The 12,951-nt window shown below is 47.2% G+C and overlaps 1 long non-coding RNA gene across 1 annotated transcript in view; it reads left to right on the plus strand.

Annotated features, from left to right (window-relative positions):
• The window catches only part of LOC111816139, a 132,614-nt gene that overhangs the window by 71,274 nt on the left and 48,389 nt on the right, over nucleotides 1-12,951 (plus strand). Inside the window, exon 4 of the long non-coding RNA XR_002820627.1 lies at nucleotides 1,873-1,884. This is a non-coding gene — a long non-coding RNA (uncharacterized LOC111816139). The remainder of the gene's footprint in view (nucleotides 1-1,872; nucleotides 1,885-12,951) is intronic.

Below are 12,951 nucleotides of genomic sequence, written 5' to 3' on the forward strand. Positions count from 1 at the left end.
ATGGTATCTTACTGTAGGATCTTACCTTCCTGTGAAATATACCAGGGGGCTTTAGATACCATATTGTTTATTAGGTGAAGAGGACTGGAAGAATACTATGTGTGTCATTCAGAGAGCTTGGAAGGCTTTTAACCAAATCAAGGAAGGAAAACAAGCTAAGAAATCATCACCTTCCGAGGTGCAGAGCTGTTCGACAGCAGCTCAGCAGCTTTGTCACTGTGTTCCGCTAACAGCAGGACCCAGAGGCAGACACTAGAAGGACTTACTGTGGTGGCCTTAGATGGCTTTGAAGACCTGAGCAAGCCTAAGCGCAGCTGTGACAAAGCAGAGATGAGGGCAGAACCCCAAGGAGCTGGGAGAAAAGATTTAGGGAGTGGCCTGGGCACAGAGGGCTGAGGAGAAACTTAAGAAAAACAGCTCAGATGCTACACTGGCTACATTCATCCTATTCAGTTTGTGACCAGAATCGTAGAAAGAATTCATGAACCGAGGTGCTACTATAACATGGAGCTACGGACCTTTATTCCTGTACCTTTTTGCTTTGCAAAGGTTTTCTTGCAGGTAAGAAAGCTGCGACTGCTTCTCTCAGCATGGCAGGGTCATTCCTCAGAGTGGGGCACGGCGCATCCCACTGGAAGAGGCAGAAAGATGAGCCCTTCTAGTAGTGGGTGAAGATGCCACACAGGGGGTGGCATCTGGCTTGTCAGGGTGTTCTTCATTGTGTAGACTCGCCCAGGCCTGGCCGTCCATTCTGAGTGTTCTTTTCTCTCCACCGTAAATCCTGCTCATGTCTCTTCCTGCAAGAAAGGTCCCGGCTCTGTGGTGCTCCAGCCAGAGCTGTGTGACCGCTCTGTGAGAAGCCAATGGAGCCTGGCAGGAGACCGGGGTCTGAAGGCGACGCCTGGGCCCAGTGCGGGCTCAACTGGCTGCACGCAGCATCCTTCCTGCTGTACACAGCCTTGGGTCTGAGAACAGCCCGCCCTGCACCAGGGCTTGCCTATGACGGCAGCGCACTACACAAGCAGGTGCCCTTGACCTCAGGATGGGACCCTGCCTGCCTTTTCTCTCCTTCTGGTCCTGCTTCCTGATGTTCCTGGCCAGCACCTGACCTCTTCTCCAATTTCCTTTGCTCAAAAATATAGACACAGCTTGGACAGAAGACTACCACAGCTGTGTCCTGTGACATGATGTGACAGCCTACAGCTTGTTGATTGGAAACACTGAGGGAGAAATAGGAATCGGGAGAGGACAAAATCTCCACAATACAGTATAAGGGATGGAAGAACAATTCCAGTGCTGGAAAATGAAGTTCAGTACATGAATTTTATGACACTGAAAAGAAATTTCTCAAATCACAGCTAAACAATTACATTATTTAGGAAATTGTAGCAATTAGGAAAGCTTCCAAGAGTTTGGAGGGAATCAAAAGATTCGCCAGTCTTCGATAGGGGTGCAAGGGAATTTATCGATGGCAGGATAGTCAGGAAATGTTTAATTCTCCACCAAATTCTAGAATGAATCTGCAAAGATGGAGATAAGGACTGAAAGCAGGATCGCTGAGGGTAAACTATACCAAAAGTAATAAAAGCATCTCTACGGAAAGGCTCGGCAGTGTGGGACACAGGGCAGAGCAGGAGCCACGCGCTGCAGTTGCAGGGACGGAGGGACGCGGCTGAGCGTGGCATCCCGCAGCAGAGGCCCAGCGCCTCTCAGGCCACAGCCGGCTGTGCGCTCACACAGCTCAGCTCATGGCGTGCTGTCCCTGGAGGGGGCCAGCAGCGCTGGAGAGCGGCAAGGCAGGCACGGAGCATGCGCAGGCTGGAGACCCTGGACCTGGCGAACCAGAGCTGGTCTGGTAAGCTAGTCTTTTAGGGGCGGGACAGTGTACCCCAGAAAGCCTTCTGAAGAATGTGCTCTGAGGCCTGAGGTAATGACCGCTGCATCGAGCCAAACGTTTTACTGAGAGCCAAAGCTTTGGTGTGGTCTTTGAGCCCGTTCTCAACCGATTTACGTTTGCTCACCCTAAAGTACGTTCTTTTAAAACTTAAAAAAATGTAGTTCACTGAGAAGAAAGGTTTGTACTATGATTTAGACAAGATATCATGTCTGCATCTTGTCTGCTGAATAACTATGTATATAACAACATGTGACAACAGTATGCAATGTATTAATTATTGTAACTGTCCTATTAACCTGTTTTGAAACTGTTTCACTCCTATTTTATGTTTTTTTTCTCATTAAGAAAACATAAAAAGATGAATTCCTGCACACATCTCAGTTCCCTGTGAGGACCAGTGGAAGTCCTTGCGGAGAGCCAGCGGGCAACGAGAGCTCCTCCCCTCCCACCCAGGCTGCCCCACCTGTTGAGCAGGCCTCTCTGCTCAGCAGTCCTGCCAGGTCTGCAGTTCTTGGGCACCTGGGCACCCTTCAGCATCACTACTGGGCACAGCCTTGCTCAAAAGCTTTGTCATATTGTCCCAGCCAGAGCCAGCAAGGGGAACCCCCAAGTGTGGGACCCCCATTATCGTCAGCCAGCCCCATGCCATGTGCAGTTCCATTGGGATACAATCTCTTCCTTTGCCTGGGAGCCCCTTCCTCTTTCTAGTCATCCCTGCACTGTTCCGTGCTGCAAGGAGACCCCTGCCTTCTTGCCCTCTCTTGGGGATCTCAAGAGCATACAATGTCTAAATCAGAGTGTTTAAGCAACACAGGTATGCCCTTTGCACTACAGGGACCATGTCCATTAGCTGTTACACAAATCCTATACAAAAGTTAAAAAACACTTCCTATCTGTCCTGTTGATGAAAAGCTTGCTAACTCATTGCTTTCGGCCTGGCTTGCTAACGCGTGCATTTCCCAGTCCTTCGTAGTGTGCGGTTAAGAACCCGGCCTTGTGAGCCACACAGATCTATTGTGAAATCTGTTCTTTCCCTGATAAGCAATATGGTCTCGAGGATGTTGCATCGCCTTTCCGTGCGTCCTGATGGCGCTGCAAAAGTGGGGATAAAGACCTTAGAGATTTATGGAAGAACTGATTAAACAATCTGCACTCACTCCTTTACACGGTGTCTGAGGGCTGCTTAAGGACACGAGCTGTTATCATCATGACACATTAGATTTTGTACTGTGACAGAGAGGCGAAGTGACCTCCCGCTGGTCACACCACTATTTGCTTAATTCAGCTCTTAAGCCCAATTCCAAGAAAAACAACAGGAAAAAAAAAAAAAAAAAACAGGAGGCAGGGCAAGAAATTAAACAGAAGGAAAAAAAGGGGAACCCACAGCAAGAAAATATAGTGGCAAAGGTAAGCCAACGCGTACTAATTATAACCATGGATGTAAGTGGCCTCGATTCACCAATCAAAACAAACAGACTGGCAGAGTGGTCAATAAACAAGACTCAACAACATGCTGTATACAAGAAACACATTTAATTTAAAAAGAAATTTATACACCAAAAATCCAAGGCTGGAAGGCAATCCTCCTTGCAACTGGAACCCAGAAAAAAGCAGGGGTAACTATTTTGTTTGCAGACAATTTGAACGTCAAATCAATAAGATCCAAAGAGATAAAGAAATTCCTATGGACTTATTAGGGGAAAACTTCTAGAGGAAGAGATAACAATCATGAGTATACATGTACCACATATGGTAACACCCAACTATATAAGACAATTATTAACAGACATGAAAAATTAAGTGTACAATAACATATTCTTAAAGTTACATGTGAGTCAGCAGAGCAGAAGATAAAAAGCAGAAAGGCTATGATAGAGACAAGGATAGAGACGTGTGGGAATCAGATCACTAACATGGTAGTACTGGGCTAAGAGTCAGGGACCTAATCCAAAAATGGGCAAGTGAGATGAACATGTAGTTTTCAGATGAGGAAATATAAACAGTAAATAAATACATGAAAAAATGTTCAACAACACTGGTCATTCAAGAGATGTGAATTAAAACTATGTTGAAATTCCATCTCTTCTGGAAAGAATGGCTATCATCAAGTAGTCAAGCAGTAACAAATGCTGGAAGGGCAGTGGGGAATAAAGAACCCTTCTCCACTCTTGGTGGGAGTGTAGGCTGGTGCCACCACTGTGGAAATCAGTGTGGATAGTCCTCAAAATTTAGGATCGGAGGTCCCATTTGACCAAACCTTCTGGGTATCTTCCTAGAAGAATTAAAAATATCTTACCACCACGATATATGTGCACCCATTTTTTCTAGCAGCACACCCTATCATAGCTAAATCTTGGAAACAATCCAAGGCCCATCAACCAAGAAATGGATAAAAGTGATGTGACATTTTCATACAGTGGAGTACTACTCAGCTTTGACTTAGGAAAGACTTGAGGCTTTTGACGGTAAATAGATACAACTTGAGACCTTAACCATACGTGTAATAAATCAGTCTCACGTGTGTGAACATCATATTACCTCCTTATTATAAGAAGTTGAAAGAGTAAATAAGATCCAAAATATACAGTAGATTTTGAGAAATGGAAGGAAACTGTTCAGAGGGAACCTGTAAACTGTGATGGGTGAAAAGAAAAAAGGAAAGTGAAAAGAAAAATAAATGACAGGATAGAAGTTATACTCCTAACCGTTATTAGTTCATGAAAATGAAAGGTTTATGCTTACATCGTTTGATCCATGATTGATGCTCATACCATGTAATCTGAGAAACTACTTTGAAGATAACAATAGGCAATATACTAACCACTGATACTCTCCTAGAATCTTGTTTTGAAATTTTATATCATTTTTTTATTGCTTTTCTCTTTAAAAATAAAAAAAAAATCAAAGCGTAATGGTCATGGCACACAATCATGAAGAGTCTTTCTTAATGTGGGTTTGGGAACTGGATAGAGAGGTGGCCTTCTCTTGCCCCAGGGAGAAAATGACCCAGGCTGGAGGGAGGCTAGACTCAGATTAAACACAACAGACTATTCTCTTTTCACAAACCAAAAAAAAAAATCTCTGGTTATAGAAGATGTTTTTCTTCAGCACCACGAAGTATCAATTCAAAATATGTAAGAGATTTCCGGGCTGAGTGTGGGGGATTGCTGCAGGCAAGGAGAACAGCAAATGCAAAAAGAAAAGAAGCATATTGTTAGAGCTACGTGTGAGTCAGCAGAGCAGGGGATGAGGGGGAGAAAGGCTGTGACAGAGGTGAGGATAGAGATGCCTGGGGATCAGATCACTAACCTTGGTGTGCTTTGTTAAGGGTAGGGACCATATCTTGATGAGTTGGTGAGCCATGACAATGAGAGGCATTTAAACAGAGAAACATAATTAGCTGGTGCTTTAGAAAGGTGCTTCTGGGAAAAATGAAGAATGGATAAAAGGAGGGAAAAGGTAGAGGAAGACAAAGATCTAAGTGGTTGGGGAGAAAGGCAGACCAGCAATAAGCAGGGCTGGAGCCAGGCCAGTCTTCCCAGAATGGGCTCTGCTGCTCCTCTCGCCCTGCCTAGTGCCTGCGGATCTCACAGTGATAATTTCCCAGTCAGGTAGGTCAGTGCTTTGCCTTCCATGCGTTTGCACATTTCTCTCATCTTCCCAACCAGAAATGTTCCTAAGAGACAATGCCATAGTTAGGGACAGTCTTTATTTCTGATGTACTTCTTGTTTGGGAAGTGTGTTGAGAGGAACAAGAGGCTCACAGTAGACTGCGTGTCTCAGTTACTCTTCTCTCATTGCTGGACAGAATACACAGCTCCCAAAATAAAGGAAAGGTTTACAGCTTATCTCCTGTTTTGCCTATGAAAATGGAAGCAAATTTCAATTAGTTAGTGGACGTTTCAGTCCATACTTGGCTGGCTCCAAGGCACGGTGGCTCATGGCAGAGGGCAGCCATTTATGGCTGTGGAAAACAGCAGAAAGCAAAGGCAGGAGCAGCAGCTGCAGCCTCTATCAAGCCTCTGTCCCTCCTTACATTGTATTCAGGTATCCACCCCAGCGCAGGTGTAGCACTCACACCCACAATCCCAGCACTGGATCATGAATTAATCACATACTCTAGAAGCATGCCCCAGTGATTGCATGAGGCTTTGGGGGGACATCTAGACACAAGCCATATCACTGAAGGACAGGAAGTGGCCATAGTGACTCATCAGAAGGGCCAGCATTTGGTGACGCCACAGGAAGTCCACTTGCCAGAGACATCCCAGCCTCCAACCGGAGAGGAAGGGAGAGGAGGCTGAGCACAGGGGTCGACAACACCTAACGCCCACTGTCTGAACTCTTTCAGTCCTTCCTAGCTGCTGTGGTCTTTGATCTCTCTGGCTCTCCACATCTTTCTCTGCTCTCATCCTCTGTCCTGATTCTCCACAAGGCACTGTTATTACCATTTGCCATCTGAAACTGGGAGATTCCTAGGAAAGCAGTCCAGAGCCTAGAGATGAGAGCAACCACAGCTGGCACTGGCTCTGTGGGCAACTTATCCTGAAGAGACCATGCCCCTTAGTTACTTCCTCTCAGCAGTAACATCTGAGGGACCATTTCCAGCAGCTTCCATTACAGCTGTGTCCATGCAGGAGCTATAGGATGGGAAGGTGTCTCCTCCCCACAGCCAGGGGGCTGAGATCCTGGGCCCTTTCAGAGGAAGACAGAGGGGAATGCAAGAGTTCAGGCTGGCACCAAGGCAGCCAGAGAAAGTGGGAGACAGAGAGGTTAAAGGAGAGAAGGGAAGCTCCCCAAAGGGTAATGGAAGAAGGGAAGGAGCCGAGCTGAGGAAAGCCGGAGAGCTTAATTTGGGCTGAACCAGCTTGGATGGGCAAGAGCAGAGAAAGGAAACACAGGCCAAGTGGTAAGGAGAGGAAACACAGGCAATGTGGAAAGGAAATGTAGACAGGAAAACCAGCAGAAGATATGAGAGAAAGGAAAAGGACAGCGCAGGTGAGATTCCAATGAAGGACAGAGGGTAGAAGTGGAAGGCAGGGGAGCGATAAAAGAAGAGGATAGAAAAATACATGAAACCAGAGGATTTGGGGGCCTTCAGGGAAATAAATTCATTTGGGGAACTTTATCAAAGTGAAGGAATGAAAGGATTCACCTAGTCTAAACTCTCCTTATGCCTTGACTCCAAGAAAACCATCAAGCTATTACCATAACCTGAAAACACACCTATCTGAATCATCCACCCTCTAATGTCTAACTGTGTCTGTTCCATCCTCCTGATTTTATACCTAGTATGACTCTGAGCAATACAATTTTTCCTGAACATCTTTTTCTTTACATCACTGAGACTTAACTGAAAGGAGTCCTCATCCCCAATGGAGCCTACCTCCTGTTTTTCTTTGAAAATGGAAGCGAATTCCAATTTGTGCTGCCATGCATTCTCTAGGCTTCCTTGTAGTGGGAAGGCTATCTCATCCACCCTCTTCCTGGGACTCACATCCAACCTCTTAGATGCCCTCAGGTCCTTCTCTTAGATTTCCTCAGTTCCAGCACTCGTTCTTTCTTCTTTAGAGCCTTCATCTTCCAGAACATTCTTTACCTTCATTGAACTTGTCTGTTCTTCTAAAATTTTCTTTTTTCATTGTTAGCTTTATTTATTTGTTTGTTTATTCCTCTTTTTGGTAACAAGAATCAAACTCAGGACCTTGTACTTGCCAGGCAAGTACTTATGCCACTGAGCTAGCTCCCTGACTCTTTTTAAAAATTAAATTCATTGGTACAATTTAGATATAAATAATGATCATATTCATTATAGTGGATTTGTACCCATACATGATGTATTTTGATTCTGTTTTTCCTCAATCCCCTCTCCTCCGAAACATCTTCTCTCCCTATTTGCAGTTTTCCTTCCACTTTATCCACTTATTTCTCATATTCGTCCCTTATTTCATCTCCAATGATACAACCACTTCTTTGTTTACTACCATCTCTCTTCTATGATATCTAGTCTCCCCCTGATGCACCTGGTTGAGCTTCAGACCACTGTCCATGGCCCAGTGGAAAAGCAAGAGGGCTTGGGAGTGAGGGGATTTGGAAACTTGGGGACAGGGAAAAGCTGATAGTGACAAGGAAGAGCTGGAAGAGCAAGCTCAGAGGCAGGAGAATGAGAGACCCTTGAGAAGTGGATGGAAGTCTGGGCTGGGTTCAACCAAGGCTTATGGAGTCTAACACAGAATCTGAAAATTCAGAGGAAATAATGAAGGTGAGACTTGCAGAAAGTAGAAGAGAATGGAGAAATAGATAGGTGGAAAATGAAAGGACAAAGGGATTGGGTTAAAAAAAATATGTACAGAAGTATGAGGAGAGGTGGAAGGAAAGCTTTGAGAGGGCCGGTGAGATAGTTCAGCAGACTAAGCACCTGCTCAGGCAAGCACAGGAGCTGGTGTTCGCTCCCTGGTGTTCACTCCCTGGCACCATATTCTGGGCCAGCTCTGCCCCTGGGTGCGCTGAGCCCGAGACCAAGTCCGGTGTGGTGGCACACGCTTGTCATCTCAGCACTGCGAGGCTTCAAAACAGGAGGATCACTATGAGTCCGAGCTGTGTAAGGAGACTCTGCATAACATATGAAAACACAAACAAACAAACAAAAAAAACGCTAAAAAACCCTTTTGAGCTGACAGCGAACTGATGGAAGAGCTAACCAGAGGACTCTCCTGAGGGCTCCCCCATTACACAGAGCATAAGGAGGCTGCATGCTCTTGGGTTGCTCCTCAACATGCCCAGCAGTCTGCTCCCCTGCTTTCCTACCCAGAAGTCTCCAGAAGAGCTCCGTGAGACTCACCTGTCCCTTTGACTTCTCCCCAGAAAAAGCTGAAGAGGTCAGGAGAGGGGCCACTCTGCCGTGCTGGAAGTGAAGACAAAGTCCAGGAGATCCAACCACGCAGGAGGTGCACTAAGTGCCGAGGAAGCAGCTCTGAGCCAGGAGAAAACAGCAAAAGGGGCAAGAGCTGCTCTTCAGGGCTGTCAAAGAAGCGTCCATGAGAAATGAAGCAGGGACCGGCTGGGAAAACGGGGTCTGACTAGGGTCCCGGCCCAGGATTCACAGAGCAAGCAGTCGGACTCCCCAGGGCTCGCGAAGGTGAGCCGTCCAGTAGAGTCCAGGAGCTCAGGAGCGCGTACCTGGGACCACAGCCAAACGAAGAAACTGAGGCCGGGAATTTCGCAATCTTGCTTATGAGGACAGTAATCCAAGCAGTGCCGGGAAGAACCTCTCTGTGGCCAAAACCCTCTTCTCTCCCTCTCCTTCCTTGGCCTGGCCTCCTGTGTACTCTGGGAGCTCCCGCTCCCGCCTCTCCAGTGGGGGCAGGGCACTCGCGCCTCTCCCAAACGCTCAGCAGCCAGCTCCGCCAGAGACCCTTCCTCCAGCACACCTGCCATACGTCCCTTCTGTTTCTGCTCTAGGCGCTCCGGCCTGGGGGGAGCAGATGGCCCCTCCTCTCCCCTGGCCCAGTTCCATGCTACTAGAGAAGGAGCGCTTTTGGCCTCTGCCACACTGTCCCCACACCAGCACTGTTGGCCCTGGGAGGGGCCGCCTATCTGAGGGAGACATTTGGGCCTCTCTTTCCTGCTTATCTCAGATTCTCAGGAGAGAAGCCGAGCCATCTTCACGGGGCCAGCAGACTTCCCTTGGCCCGTTCTCCCTACCACACTCTGTGGCTTTGCTCACCAAGTTTCTCCACTTCCAGAATGTTCTTCCCTCTCTCCTTCCTTCACTGAGTGAAAGCGGCAGGCTTTCTCCCATTCCCAGGTCCGAAGCATCTTCCCTGGAGGCCCCGCAGCTCCATGTCCACTCCTGCTGCTCCCAAGCATGCTTCTCACTGCTCTAGGAGGTTCACGGCCCTGCTGGGTGCAGGCAGAGTCGTGCATTAGAAAGACCATCCACCTAGGCGACCTGGACCTGCTAACTATTAGCTCTGAGACAGTAAACAAGCTACTTAAACTCTCGGACAGGTAAGCAATTTTGTCATCTGGAAAATGAACATAATAGTTTCCTGTGCCTGCCTCCTGGGGGTTTCAGCATGCAACAAACGAGTGAGACTCTATCCAGTCTCTTTCTTTGGTCTGCCTCCTGTTAGGCCACCAGCCCTAATCTCTATCTACCTGCAGATTGAAAACTGTTCTGTAGCAGGTGCAGTGTATTTTCCTACCTACCCTCCCCAGCTTCCTGCTGCAAACGCTTTTTCGTGCTGAGCCCATACTTTCCAGCCCCAGTAAAGCAAGCACACCTTTAAGAGCACAGTCCCACCTCAGTCTCTGAGTCCTCATCCTGGATAGTGGAGTTCACTAGGGTGGTCCTTGTGGGGGCACCTTGGCAAGGTTTCCTGGAACAGAAGCACCATGCCACAAGCAGTGTGCATTTACTGGGGTGCAGGTGGGCATGGAAGGATGGCCCCACAGATGAGGAAGTGGAGAAAGCCTTTGTGTCAGCTGGGGGCACACTGTGGAGCATCGGACACTCGTGAGGAAAGCTGGAACTTCATGCAGTAGAACCTCAGGCATGCGGGAAATGAGGGCCTTGACAAAAGCGTGACAGTTTGAAATGAGATCTAAGGCTGAAGTGGCATTGGGGACCTGCCCAGTTGAAAAAAACACAGAGACAGTGTCTATGTCAGTGTTGTAGAAATGAACCAGTGAGGTCCTGGCCCAGGGTGATGGCAAAGGAGAAGGAAGTGCTAAGAAAGGAAACTTCACGTAAGAGTCATGCCACGGCCACCGGCTGGTGGGAAGGGCTCCAACAGCTGCACGGATGCCTGTCACGTTGCATTTCTCAGGGCTAAGAGAATAGTGACTCCAGCAACAGAAAAGTGGAGCCTTGGCTCTGGGTGAGCGTGGGACGAGCCTGCGGGAAACTCAAGGCCCAGGATTTGGGAAGTCTTTGTTCCACTGGGGTGTGAAGCAATCATGCCTGCTCTTCCTCAGGCAGTCCAGGATGCTAGGCACAAGCATCTACCTATTATTCTCCTAATCCCTTCAACCGTGCTCCCTTCCCCGCTCCTCTGTCCACGGGTCCCCTGAGCTGATGTCTCTCCCCAGGAAGCTGGTAATGGGGACATCTCAGACTGGGTAAGAGCAAACAGGTGACTGGTGAAGCCAGCTGGTTAGAACGTGGTGCTGGCTTGCACAGTCCAGTGTGGCCAGCAGGTGCTGTGTGACGTTAGCCTGCAGACAGCCACTGCACCCTGCTCTTCGGTTTTGCCCTTGGTGCAGAAACTGAGCCCACTATGGGTGACAGGGACAGGACAGCCTATTACCTCACTTTTCCTTACTCAGCTGCCTTCTGAAGGCAATGTAATGCCTTCTGTTGGACCTGCGACAAGAGCACAACTTCCTGTTGTTTTCTCCGTCCTCTTTGAGAAGGGTCATCCTCCCCACAACCATGCCTGGCCTGGGCAGACTGCAGCCACTGCTCAGAGCTTTCTGGTCAGGAGAGATGAATTATCAACTAGAGTCACAGAGAAGCCATGACATTTATCTTTCTAGACTGCTTTCTGCTTGTCTTAAATGTTCTGTCTCATTTATTCTTATTCAAGATCTTTGTTTCATACCAAAATATCACGAATGACAACAATAATATTTACTTTTACAGAGCAATTCTTGTGTACCAAGGATATGTTACATACTCTGCATATTTATTTTTAGTTCAGTCCTCAGAGCAACTCTGAGGGGTAGTTCAGGGCTATTATTTTGTCCCTTTTACAACTGAGAGAACTGAGGTATATAGAAATACAATAAATTTACCCAAAGTTATAAGGTAATAATTAAAAGGACTATGAATTAATGCAGTGCCTTAATATTGAGCCTTCCAAGCATAAAGTTTCACATACTTTGGAGAGCCTCTTTATAGTAAAAACTTCCTCTGTCTAATTTGCCTTTTTAAGCTATCTTTCCATTTGGCCTTGTTATGGGAAGGATTTAGGAGGTATTATTCTCCTAATCCTTGAGCACACAGTTGCACTTTGTCTTAGTTATTTTGTCATTACTGAGACAAAATACCTGACTCCCACAACCTAAAGGTGGAGAGGTTTATTTTGGCTCACAGTTTGTACACCTTTGAGACCATAGTTGGCTGGAAGCACAGCCAGGCAGCACACAGTGAGGGAGAGCAGAGGAAAAGCTGCTCACCTCATGGTGAGCAGGAAGCTGAGAGAACGGACAAGCCCGGCAGGAAGATGCATTCCCAGTTATACTCCCCGTGAGCTACTGCTGCTGACCAGACTCCGTCACCTACCAGCAAGTACAGCTCCCCAGTCACCTTCCAAACATCCCATCTCTGAGTCAATAAGGATCTTAGAGATCATCTAGATACAAATCATTGTACCTTCTAAAGACTACAAGCTTTTTATGTCACCCTTGATCGACCACTTTTATGGAAGTGAAGGACAAGATGTTTATCTACACAGTGTGAAACTCACTTGCATAGACCAGCAGCCATTTACCCCCAGGATCATTTGACTGCAGTGGGAGCAACTAGGGAGTTAACTATGAAATAATATTTGAGCTGATCCTGAAGAGGCCAGAGTAAGGAGCTGGGGCCCAGTCTGAAGAGGCAGGTCGCAGGACATGTAATCTGGGCCATGCACCTCCATCTCTGGCTCCTCCGTCCTCCTGCTTCCTGACTGCTGTGACAGCAGCAGCTGTCCTCCTCCAGACCCTTCTTCCTTGGTGTCTCTGCTTTTGAGCCAGTCAACCAGGGATGGTGAGTATGAGTCAAAATCATCCTCTCATTCTTGAAAGGTTGTAGCCATTGGGCACTGTGTCTCAGTAACAGAAAATGTGACCAGGACACCTTACAGACCTTCTGGCTAGAGTGAGCACCTTGGTTATCAGGTTCCACAACAGAGAATTTGACTACTATATCATAACAACAGAAACGAGTATATCCGAGATGAACACACGCTTCTCAGAGGAAGAAATTAAAGAAGCGAATAAATATATGAAAAAATGCTCCACATCGCTAGCCATTCGTGAAATGCAAATTAAAACCACATTGAGAT

This window comes from Octodon degus, unplaced genomic scaffold (assembly GCF_000260255.1).
Source record: "Octodon degus isolate 3935 unplaced genomic scaffold, OctDeg1.0 scaffold00027, whole genome shotgun sequence".
NCBI classification, from domain to species: domain Eukaryota; kingdom Metazoa; phylum Chordata; class Mammalia; order Rodentia; family Octodontidae; genus Octodon; species Octodon degus.